We start from the raw sequence: 12,978 nt of genomic DNA on the forward strand, positions 1-12,978 counted from the left end.
GAATTTCAGTATCTTTGATTCAATAAATAAAGGATTTGTATGTTCTCTATCACCAACATTATGTATTATTCTAACTGATCTTTTTTGTAACACCGTTAATGAATGAAGTGTACTTTTGTAGTTATTTCCCCATATTTCTACACAGTAACTCAGATATGGTAACACTAGTGAGCAGTAGAGAATATGAAGTGATTTTTTGTCTAGAACATGTTTTGCTTTATTCATTATTGACGTGTTTCTTGCTACTTTATGTTGTATATTTTTTACGTGAGATTTCCAGTTCAATTTATCATCAATCATTATACCTAGAAATTTGGTTTCATTTACTCTTTCAATTTCTTTTCCGTCTATTTGTATTTGTGTTTGACTTTCTCTTCTACTGTTACCAAATAGCATTATTTTAGTTTTACTGAGATTCAATGATAGTCTGTTTTTGTCAACCATCTTTTTAGTTTGTTAATTTCTTCTGTTATTATTTGTATTAACTTCTGTGTGTTCTCTCCTGAACAAAACGCTGTTGTATCATCCGCAAATAGTACTAACTTTAAATCTTTTGTAACTTTACAAATGTCATTTTATATAGAGATTGAATAATTTAGGTCCTAGTATTGATCCCTGAGGTACACCACAGGATATATTTAGCGTTGTAGACGTGTGTTCGCCTAGCTTCACGTATTGTTTCCTGTTCGTTAGATAACTTCTTATCCAGTTTAAGACTAACCCTCTGATGCCATATCGTTCTAGTTTTTTGATTAAAATATTGTGATTAATTGTGTCAAATGCTTTAGTTAGATCCATAAAAACTGCTGCTGCACATTTTTTACTGTCTATTGCATTGGTAATTTCCTCTGTAATTTCAATTAAAGCCATTGAAGTTGAAACATTAGCTCTATATCCATATTGGTTCTCTTCGAGTATTCTATTTTTATTTATGAAACTCTCTAATCTGTTATTGAACAGTTTTTCAATGATTTTAGAAAATTGTGGAAGTAAAGAAACAGGTGTATAATTTGTAAATAGATGTTTGTCTCCAGTCTTATAAATTGGTGCAACTTTAGCTATTTTCATTTTGTTAGGAAAAGTACCTGTTTGAAATGATAGGTTACTAATATACATTAATGGTCCTGAGATCTCTTCTATAACCTTTTTTATCGTTTCCATATCAATTCCGTTACAATCAGTTGAAGTCTTAGATTTACATTTTTTCACGATTGTAACTATTTCCTCCTGTGTCACATTACTGAGGAACATGGAGTTGGGATTTCGCTCTATGGTATCATTATAGTCCTCGATTGAAACTGGGTCTGGAATCCTTTCTTCCAATTTTGGTCCAATATTTACAAAATAATTATTGAAGCTTTCAACTACTTCCTTTATGTTGTCATTTTTTTTTATTTCCGTCTAAGAAGTATTGGGGGTAGTCCCTCTTTGTGCCATTTTTGATAATGCTATTAAGGATGCCCCATGTTGCTCATGTTATTTTTGTTCCTATCCAATAATTCACTGTAATATTCTTTTCTACATGATCGTATTATGTCTGTTAACTTGTTTTTATACTTTTTGCACTTAATTTCTGCCTCTGTAGTTTTTTGTGCTATAAATTTCCTATATAGTGTATTCTTCTTCTTACAAGCATTTTTTAATCCTTTTGTCATCCATGGTTGATTATTCTTTCTCTGCTTGTTACTGAGTTGTATCCATGGACAATGTTTGTCATAAAGTATTATGAACTTGTATAAGAAATGTTCATATGCTTCATCAACCTCTTTTTCATTGTACACATTGTCCCAATCTTGCTTTTGTAGCTCAATTTTGAAGGCAAGCATCCTCTTCTCTGTGCACAGTCTTCGAAATGTCCTCTTGTCTTCCATGTTCTTCTTGTAGTTTCCATCATATATTGTAAAAACTGGCAGATGATCACTAACGTCGGTTATAAGTAGACCACTTGTAGTGTTATCAAAATCATTGGTAAAAATATTATCAATAAGCGTGGCACAGTGTGCTGTGATTCTGCTTGGCTTTGTGATTTTAGGATATAGACTGATGCTGTACATTGTATCAATGAAGTCAGACTTTTGCTTGTTGGGGTTCAATAAGTCAATATTAAAGTCACCACATAAGAACATTATTCTTTGACCATTGTCCATGTAAGTTGCTTTGATCCATTCTTCAAATGTTTCTATACTTGACTTAGGTGATCTATATATACAACTAATGAAAATGTTTTTGCTTTTTTCCTGACATATTTCAATGGTTATACATTCTAAGATATTATCTATAGCAAATGACATGTTTTTTACCACTTTGTAGTTCAGGTTCTTCATCACGTACACAGCTACTCCTCCTCCATTTTTGTTGGTTCTGTTGATGTAGTTAAGTTCATATCCTTCCAGATCAAAATCTATTCCTTTTTTTATCATCAATCCATGTTTCTGTGACAGCAATCACTTTGACGGGTTCGTTGATGTGTTCCAAAACGTTCTTAATGTTGTTGTAATTTGCATACAAGCTTCTGCTATTAAAATGAATAATTGACAATTTGTTATCACATTCAATGTTGCTATTATATTGATCATCTGTATAATAACAATTATTACTGATGTGGGAGAAAAAATTTGTATCTGGATCTATATCATTTTCCAAATCCTGGTTTTTGTGATCTTTGTTGCAGAAATTGTTTAGTTCCATATTTTCTTGTTCAACAATCTTTGATGTTGTTTCAATAATCTCTATAAGTGTACGTGGATGCAATCCTGAATGTAAGTCCTCTTGTTTCGTCGTCCCTTGGAACATAGTGGTGTCGATGCTGGGTGTTTGTTTTCTGTCAGAGTCCATTATCATCGTTGTTGTGGAAGCTGTTTCAACTTTAAAAATTGTCCAGGTCCTTGATGTCATGGACAACCATAATTCTTGCTTCTGGACCTCCATTCAGCTTGATGTAGATTTTACAGTTGGCGCTCCAAGTTCCCTGGATTTTTCCCTCCTTTCTCAAGTCGCGTGCTTTCTTGGCAATTCCAGCATTACGTTTTGTGAGATGCTCATTCATGTACACATTTGTTCCCTTCAGCTTCTTTCCCTGTCTCAGCAGTGCCATTTTAGATTTTCTGTTTACGAGTTTCACAAGCACGACTGGAGTGGCGTTGTTGTTTCTTCCGTTCAGTGGGATGCATGTTTCGATGGTATTAATGTCAATTTCAATTTCCTTTGATTGCAGAAAGTTGACCACTTGCTGTTCTGCTGAGACCATATCCATTTCATCAGGTTCACCTTCATTATTCACAGCTTTCGCATAGGATCTTGGTTTAATTCGGTGCCCTGTCACGATGATATCATTCATTCGTTTGTCCTGATCCATTTCATCTATGATATTCCTCAGCATGTTGTTGTCTTCTTGAAGGATCTTCATTTGTTTGCTCATTTCAGTGGCTTCATTATTTCTTCTGTTGTTCTGAGATTGCAGATTTTCTATATTTTGCTGCAGACTTTTCACATCTTGTTGGTGTTCTGCTGTTACTTTTCTCAGATATTCTTTCATTTCTTTCATTTCTTCTTTCATTTCTTCTTTCATTTCTTCTTTCATTTCTTCTTTCATTTCTTCTTTCATTTCGTTAAGTTTTTGTAGTATCGCTTCTTGATTCCCATCATGTCCTGTGTCCAACCTCAAATCTTGTTCCCAGTTGTGTTCTGTGTCAGCTGACCCCGAACGTTTCGGGATTTCAATCTTTCCTTTACCTTTTCGCATCGCGGCAGTCGCTGACGTCAGAGCCTCTTGTATCTTAACGGCAGTTGCTTCTTTGGCGACTTGCGGCACTTTAACTTGTTTTTTCCAACAATTTCGTATCTTGCGCCGTTCAGAGATCAATTTGAGGTGTCACCCTGTCAACTATATATCACTGTGCGACGTCGGGATCACTTTAAAACAGCTGTAAACTCGCCGTAGCTTTTGGTTGCTAGGCAACCGCTTTGAACTGCGGCAAGGCGCCTTTGGCTTGAGGCTAACGGCTCTTCCACTCGCCTTATTTCAGCGTATCAGTGCCTCTCTACTGTCCAAAATCAGATCGAAGATGCCAGGTGACTCTCCTGTGGCTGTGATCGCAAATCAGTGGTCAAAATCTTCAGATTTAACAAAAAACTCCGGTAGCAGAAGCGGAGCCTTTTTCTTTTGCGTCCTTTCTCATTGACAGGAAGTGACGTGTAGTTATGTACTTAACAAAAAAGGGGAAATAACTGAAAACATGTTTTATATTCTAGTTTCTTCAAAATAGTCACCCTTTGCTCTCCTTACTGCTTTGCACACTTTTGCCATTCTCTCAAATGAGCTTCAAGCACACCTGTGAAGTGAAAACCATTTTAGGTGACTGACTACCTCTTGAAGCTCACCAAGAGAATGCCACAAGTGTGCGAAAAAGTACATACATGAAAATAAAGAAAACATATTGAGTGAGAAGGTGTGTCCAAACTTTTGGCCTGTATTGTATATGCGTTGCGTCCTCAATGTGAATGCTCCTTCGCTCAGGTCGCATTCATCTGACCAGAACGTCATCAAAATGCGATAAGCGTCATCATTTATTTGCCAAAATAGACAGTTACAAAATCGTTGAGGAACTCGCATGAAATTTCCAGCACTCCTGTTCCCGACTGCTCGCCCACAGACACGCTCTTCAAGCACACATCGAAGCAAATGATCCCGTAAAACCGCCAGAGCCAAAATACTTGACCTCTTTCTTCTTAAATCTTCTACGCGGGGCGGTATAGCTCGGTTGGTAGAGCGGCTGTGCCAGCAACTTGAGGGTTGCAGGTTCGATCCCCGCTTCCGCCATCCTAGTCACTGCTGTTGTGTCCTTGGGAAAGACACTTTACCCACCTGCTCCCAGTGCCACCCACACTGGTTTAAATGTAACTTAGATATTGGGTTTCACAATGTAAAGCGCTTTGAGTCACTTGAGAAAAAGCGCTATATAGATATAATTCACTTCACTTCACTACGCGCAAGAATTCGGTTCAGAAAATGTTGACTTTTATTCCACAAAATCCTTGAAATTGCCACAAATGCGCCAGACCGAGTCGAGTTGAAGCCATGTTTACTTACGAAAACACTGCAGTGCGTGCGACGTCATGTCCGCAGACAGGTCAGGTTGCATTCACATTAGAAATCGCATTTTGTTGTAATGTGAACGGCCACAGAAAAAGGTCGGATTTGAGAAAAAAAAATCCTAATTCGACATCCCGCCCTGCAGTGTAAACGTAGTCATAGGAACAAAAAAAGAATCAGTCTTTAAAGTGCACTTTTGATCAATTACAACTTTTCTGACTTATAAATGTGACGTCGTCACATCGTGTCATTGTTGGTTTTACGAGCAGAGGAGCATGTTCGCGCGCACACACAGTGTACTTACAAGCAGACACAGAGTGTAGACAGAAAAGGGAGAACAGACGCACTTTGGCTTAAAAACTAACGATAAAAGTGAAGCTATAACACTGAAAAGCCCTCAGGAAGAGGTGCTTTAAGACATGTCTAGCTAGCAGCTAAAGTCCAGCCGCAGTCGGCAGTGTTTTAGCTACTTCTAAATAACTAATCCTCGCCTCCATGGCGACAAAGTAAGTTTCTTACAAGTATCATCCCTGCAGGGCGAGGAATAGCTAAACATGCTTCACTACACACCGTAGCTCACTGGCGTCAACATGTAAACAAATGCCATGGGTGGATCTACACCTGACATCCACTGTAATGATACCAAGTACAGGAGCGTATCTAGTTGATACTACTATGATTACATCGATATTCATATCGTCACAAAATCTGTTTTCCTTTTTTTAAATGTATATTATGTTTATAAACTCAGGAAATATTTCCCTGGACACATGAGGACTTTACATATGACCAATGTATGATCCTGTAACGGCATGGTATCGGATTGATACCGAAATTTGTGGTATCATCCAAAACTAATGTAAAGTATCAAACAACAGAAGAATTAGTGATTATTACATTTGAACAGAAGTCTAGATAGAACATGTTAAAAGAGAAAGTAAGCAGATATTAACAGTAAATAAACAAGTAGATTAATAATTCATTTTCTACCACTTGTCCTTAATAATGTTGACAAAATAATAGAATGATAAATGACACAATATGTTACTGCATATGTCAGCAGCTAAATTAGAAGCCTTTGTTTGCTTACTTACTACTAAAAGACAAGTTGTCGTATGTTCACTAGAGAAAACAAAGAAACATATTTAATGCACCCAAAAATGTTATGTTAAAATAAAGCCAATAATGCAATTTGAACTGGTACCAAAATATTGGTATTGGGACAACACTAGTTTAGTTGTGTGAAACTTTTACACCTACTATTGAAACAAAGTAACAACAAAGTTACTCACCATTATGAAAACGTTCACAGTATTGCTAATTTTAGTATCATTTTAATATGTTTGGATGTGCAAGTGTGAAACTTTTACACCTACTAGTGAAACATAGCAACAACAAAACATTCGGTCTTAACTTTAAAGTGGACCGATGATGAATTTCGGCTTTCCTGATTTATAAATGTTGTTACACTGTTGGATACTCGTGTTAAACAATCCCAAAGCATCAAATCATAAGGTTCATGCAGAGGCTAATTTGATCGGCGAGTGTGCGGCTGTACCTAATATTGTGACTGGGTGAATCTATATAATATTATTTTTGACCGTGTCTGGAAAAAAAATTGCGGTAATGACTTCAAGCTATACATAACAGTGTACATATTCTGAAGATAAATTTAGACACTTTTGGAGAGGGTGTGGCGTGGTTTCGTTTCAATCTGGGGTCGCTTCCAGAATCCTATATCTTGCAGACAGACTCAAAAAACGGGTTATGGAAGTTACATCAAAGCATATCCAATACGTATTATCTAGATCATAAAGAAGTGTTTTCAACTCATCATAGGTAGGGATGATACTCGAAACCGGTTTTCCCGGTTGTTCGATAAGAAAAGAACCGAGTCCTCGGACTCGAATCCCTTTTTGAGAACCGGTACCCGTTATCGAGACCACTATAGTAAAGAAAAAGAGTTGGTTCTTTATTCGAATCACTTGGAACGAATCCCGTCCCGACAAGAAATGCCCCGTGTGACATCACAAGAAATGACATCACGTAGCTCAGTCATTTGTCATGGTGGGGTGCAGCGTGCTGCGGTACGTTCCCGGGACGCAAAACTGACGGCTCCGGACGAAAGCGTGCAGGTAGGAGATGATTTATTTCCTAATAAATCATACACATTACAACAGACAGGAACGAAACAAAAGGAAAGCGTGCCGTTCGCACGAGAAGCTAAAGCAAAAACTTACTTAACACAGGAATACTAGAAGCTAAGGTAACTTAGCACAGGAATCATGAGCTCGAAAACCAGAATGCCAACGTAACTGTTGCAAATGCAAACAATGAAGCCACGACGAGTGACCGGCAAAGGCAGCCTTAAATAGAGTCTCTGATGAGCAACAGGTGCGCGTACAAGGCAGGTAAAAATCATAAATAACCATGGTGACTAAAACAAACCCCCGAAGTGCACAAAACAACTAAGGAAGTCCAAAACTAACAGAACATAACTAAACAAAATATGATCCGACCACATCATAATACATCACAGTTTCATATCATTTCACTTTACAGGAGTAGGAAGAAGTAAAGCTTATTTAATCCTACCCCTTTCCCACTTCATACAAATATATACATCATTTACTGACTTTTTATAATAAAATATCTGTGAATTAGTATATACAACAGTTTTGTAATATGTAATTAATTAATTCAGTCATTATTAATATACTGAGATGAATAATATCTTATTTTCAATAAGGTTGAAAGTATTTCTCATAATTCTTCTTCTTTGTACTTTGTAAGCACTATTCCTTTGAACAACCTCTTAAACTGGATCATATCAGTACAATGTTTAACTTCTTTACTTAATCCATTCCATCATTTAATTCCACATCATTTTAGCTGTTTGCAATTTTACCAAATCATCGAACTTTAATATTTTTGACTCAATAAATAAAGTGTTTGTATGTTCTCTATATCCAACATTATGTATCAGTCTAATAAATTTTTTTGTAACACGGTTACCGAATGTAGCGCACATTTGTAGTTATTTCCCCACATTTCTGCACAATAACTCAGATATGGTAATACTTTAGTAGCGAACAGTAGAGAATGTGAAGTGATTTGTTAAACCAAATATTGTGTTTTTTTCCATATACAACAACCTATCTGGACTCGATAAGAGAATCGATAAGGAATCGGTTCGATAAGAGGATTCGATAATAGGATTCGATAATAGGCTCAAACTCGATAATTTCTTATCAAACATAATCCCTAATCATAGGTCCTCTTTTTAATGGCTAAGGCATATGATGTCACATTCTACTTTTTAACATTACTTGTCGGGCAAATATGAAAGGAAGTTAACCACTGCTGTGAGGAAAATGGAAACAACAAAGCATCTTTCTTCTAAGTGATGCCAAAACGAGAAAACCAAACCGAGATACGCTGAGGTCTTTTGGCACGTACTCGCCTCATTTTTAAGGCTATCCGATTCCTTTGCCCCAAAAAGAAGTCACTGCTTTGAATCTCGTGATGTGATTGGACATTCATCAAGGTCTGTGCAGCTTCGGGCTAAAAATATTGTGCACAAAACCTCAGACATTCCATTTTCGGGTTTTCTCTCTATAGCCAGTAGCTGCCACTTGACTTTTTGTTGGAATGTGCAAAACAATGTCTGGAATTGTTTCTCAAATGTAAGTAGCAGTACTGTTTGTCAAAGTGATGTCTTATGGGCGAGCAAGTATGGCATGAACAATTGTTTTTCTAAAGTGTACATTAAAGACACTCTTTCTGAATCTAGTATCACTACTTTTAATGTATAATGTTTAAAAATTGGGATACTTTGTTTTCAATGGGTACCTCTCTGAATGGCCCCTTTGGCAGAAAATGGACAAAATGGTTTGGGGTAAAGTCTGTAAAGATTTATTGGGCTTGAAAATGTGACCTACAAACAAAATCACTAATCAACTCCCCAGCCCCCACCGCCTCTTGTATTGTGCCATGTAAACCTTCCATCAGTGGGCCTGCACGGAGGTTAGAGTGCGTTGTCTCTTCCAGCGCTGCCATCCCTTTGTGTTTGCGGTCACGCTCGCTGAGGTAATAGCCTCAATTGAATCTAACTGACAGGAGCGTGCGCCCCAGTTCCATTTGTCGGAATGCTCTGAGTGCTCTCGCTGAAGTAGGGTTGTACTTATACCGGTACTCGTGTAGTATTGCGGTCCTAATGAATCAAAAACGGTACTATACTCTAATGTTTGAAAAGTACCAGTTCCCCTTTTTTTTTTTTTTTTTTTTAAAGGGCATGACGGCGCGTTGTCACGTCGTGACATTGCCGGTTTTACGAGCAGAGGAGCATGTTCGGCAGCGCACAATCAGAGTACTTACAAGCAGACACAGTGTGTAGACAGAAAAGGGAGAATGGACGCATTTTGGCTTAAAAACTAACGTTAAAAGTGAAGCTATAACACTGAAACGCCCTCAGGAAGAGGTGCCTTAAGGCATGGCTCGCGAGCTAGCGGCTAACATCCATCCGCAGTCGGCAGTGTTTTAGCTACTTCTAAATCACTAATCCTCGCCTCCATGGCAACAAATAAAGTACGTTTCTTACAAGTATCATCCATGCAGGACGAGGAATAACTAAACATGCTTCACTACACACCGTAGGAGGATACCATAGCTCACCGGCGTCCCCGCTAATGACGCCCTTCCTGAATGTAAACAAATGCCATGGGTGGAACGCCACCTCGCTGGGGGGGAAGGAGCCTGAGCTAGTGCGCGAGGTGGAGAAGTTCCAGCTAGATATAGTCGGACTCACTTCGACGCACAGCAAGGGCTCTGGAACCAGTTCTATCGAGAGGGTCTGGACTCTCTTCCACACTGGCGTTGCACGCAGTGAGAGGCGACGAGCTGGGGTAGCAATTCTTGTTGCCCCCCGGCTCAAAGCCTGCACATGGGAGTTCAACCCAGTGGACGAGAGGGTAGCTTCCCTCCGCCTTCGGGTGGGGGGACGGGTCCTGACTGTTGTTTGTGCTTACGCACCAAACAGCAGTTCAGAGTACCCACCCTTTTTGGATACACTCGCGGGAGTACTGGAAAGTGCTCCCCCGGGTGATTCCCTTGTCCTACTGGAGGACTTCAACGCTCATATTGGCAACGACAGTGAAACCTGGAGGGGCGTGATTGGGAAGAATGGCCGCCCGGATCTGTACTCGGGTGGTGTTTTGTTATTGGACTTTGGTGCTCGTCACAGATTGTCCATAACGAACACCATGTTCAAACATAAGGGTGTCCATAGGTGCACTTGGCACCAGGACACCCTAGGCCACAGTTCCATGATTGATTTTGCAGTTGTGTCATCGGATTTGCGGCCTCATGTTTTGGACACTCGGGTGAAGAGAGGGGCGGAGCTTTCTACCGATCACCACCTGGTGGTGAGTTGGCTGCGATGGTGTGGGAGGATGCCGGACAGACCTGGCAGGCCCAAACGCATTGTGAGGGTCTGCTGGGAACGCGTGGCAGAGTCTCCTGTCAGAGAGAGTTTCAATTCCCACCTCCGGAAGAACTTTGAACATGTCACGAGGGAGGTGCTGGACATTGAGTCCGAGTGGACCATGTTCCGCACCTCTATTGTCGAGGCGGATGATTGGAGCTGTGGCCGCAAGGTAGTTGGTGCCTGTCGTGGCGGTAATTCTAGAACCCGTTGGTGGACACCGGCGGTGAGGGATGCCGTCAAGCTGAAAAAGGAGTCCTATCGGGTTCTTTTGGCTCATAGGACTCCTGAGGCAGCGGACAGGTACCGACAGGTGTGCGGCTTCAGCGGTCGCGGAGGCAAAAACTCTGACATGGGAGGAGTTCGGGGAAGCCATGGAAAACGACTTCCGGACGGCTTCGAAGCGATTCTGGACCACCATCCGCCGCCTCAGGAAGGGGAAGCAGTGCACTGTCAACACCGTGTATGGTGAGGATGGTGTTCTGCTGACCTCGCCTGCAGATGTTGTGGATCGGTGGAGGGAATACTTCGAAGACCTCCTCAATCCCACCAACACGTCTTCCTAAGAGGAAGCAGTGTCTGGGGAATCTGGTGGGCTCTCCTATTTCTGGGACTGAGGTTGCTGAGGTAGTTAAAAAGCTCCTCGTTGGCAAGGCCCCGGGGGTGGATGAGATCCGCCCGGAGTTCCTTAAGGCTCTGGATGCTGTGGGGCTGTCTTGGTTGACAAGACACTGCAGCATCGCGTGGACATCGGGGGCGGTACCTCTGGATTGGTAGACCAGGTTGGTGGTTCCTCACTTTAAGAAGGGGAATCGGAGGGTGTGTTCCAACTATCGTGGGATCACACTCCTCAGCCTATTCAGGTGTACTGGAGAGGAGGCTACGCCGGATAGTCGAACCTCAGATTCAGGAGGAACAGTGTGGTTTTCGTCCTGGTCGTGGAACTGTGGACCAGCTCTATACTCTCGGCAGGGTCCTTGAGGGTGCATAGGAGTTTGCCCAACCAGTCTACATGTGCTTTGTGGACTTGGAGAAGGCATTCGACCGTGTCCCTCGGGAAGTCCTGTGGGGAGTGCTCAGAGTGTGGGGTATCGGACTGTCTGATTGTGGCGGTCCGCTCCCTGTACGATCAGTGTCAGAGCTTGGTCCGCATTGCCGGCAGTAAGTCGGATACATTTCCAGTGAGGGTTGGACTCCGCCAAGGCTGCCCTTTGTCACCGATTCTGTTCATAACTTTTATGGACATAATTTCTAGGCGCAGTCAAGGCGTTGAGGGGTTCCGGTTTGGTGGCTGCAGGATTAGGTCTCTGCTTTTTGCAGATGATGTGGTCCTGATGGCTTCATCTGGCCAGGATCTTCAGCTCTCACTGGATCAGTTCGCAGCCGAGTGTGAAGCGACTGGGATGAGAATCAGCACCTCCAAGTCCGAGTCCATGGTTCTCGCCCGGAAAAGGGTGGAGTGCCATCTCCGGGTTGGGGAGGAGACCCTGCCCCAAGTGGAGGAGTTCAAGTACCTAGGAGTCTTGTTCACGAGTGGGGGAAGAGTGGATTGTGAGATCGACAGGCGGACGCGGTCTTCAGTAATGCGGACGCTGTATCGATCCATTGTGGTGAAGAAGGAGCTGAGCCGGAAGGCAAAGCTCTCAATTTACCGGTCGATCTACGTTCCCATCCTCACCCATGGTCATGAGCTTTGGGTTATGACCGAAAGGACAAGATCTCGGGTACAAGCGGCCGAAATGAGCTTCCTCCGCCGGGTGGCGGGGCTCTCCCTTAGAGATAGGGTGAGAAGCTCTGTCATCCGGGTGGAGCTCAAAGTAAAGCCGCTGCTCCGCCACATCGAAAGGAGCCAGATGAGGTGGTTCGGGCATCTGGTCAAGATGGCACCCGAATGCCTCCCTAGGGAGGTGTTTAGGGCACGTCCAACAGGTAGGAGGCCACGGGGAAGACCCTGGACACGTTGGGAAGACTATGTCTCCCTGCTGGCCTGGGAACGCCTCGGGAGGCCCCCGGGAAGAGCTGGACAAAGTGGCTGGGGAGAGGAAAGTCTGGGCTTCCCTGCTTAGGCTGCTGCCCCCGCGACCCGACCGCGGATAAGCGGAAGAAGATGGATGGGATGGGTGGATCTACACCTAACATCCACTGTAATGATATCAAGTACAACAGCGTATCTAGTCGATACTACTATGATTATATCGTTATTTTTTTATCGTCACAAAATATTTTTTTCTTTTAAAAAAAATTCATATTATGTTTATAAACTCAGGAAATACGTCCCTGGACACATTAGGACTTTGAATATGACCAATTTATGATCCTGTAACTACTTGGTGTCGGATTGATACCTAAATTTGTGGTATCATCCAAAACTAATGTAAAGTATCAAACAACAGAATAATTAGTG

At 41.6% G+C, this 12,978-nt stretch overlaps 1 protein-coding gene across 2 annotated transcripts in view; it reads left to right on the plus strand.

Moving 5' to 3' along the window:
• The window catches only part of dyrk3 (dual specificity tyrosine phosphorylation regulated kinase 3), a 50,365-nt gene that overhangs the window by 21,230 nt on the left and 16,157 nt on the right, over window positions 1-12,978 (plus strand). The window lies entirely within an intron of this gene.

This window comes from Entelurus aequoreus, linkage group LG01 (genome assembly GCF_033978785.1).
Source record: "Entelurus aequoreus isolate RoL-2023_Sb linkage group LG01, RoL_Eaeq_v1.1, whole genome shotgun sequence".
Lineage (NCBI taxonomy): Eukaryota > Metazoa > Chordata > Actinopteri > Syngnathiformes > Syngnathidae > Entelurus > Entelurus aequoreus.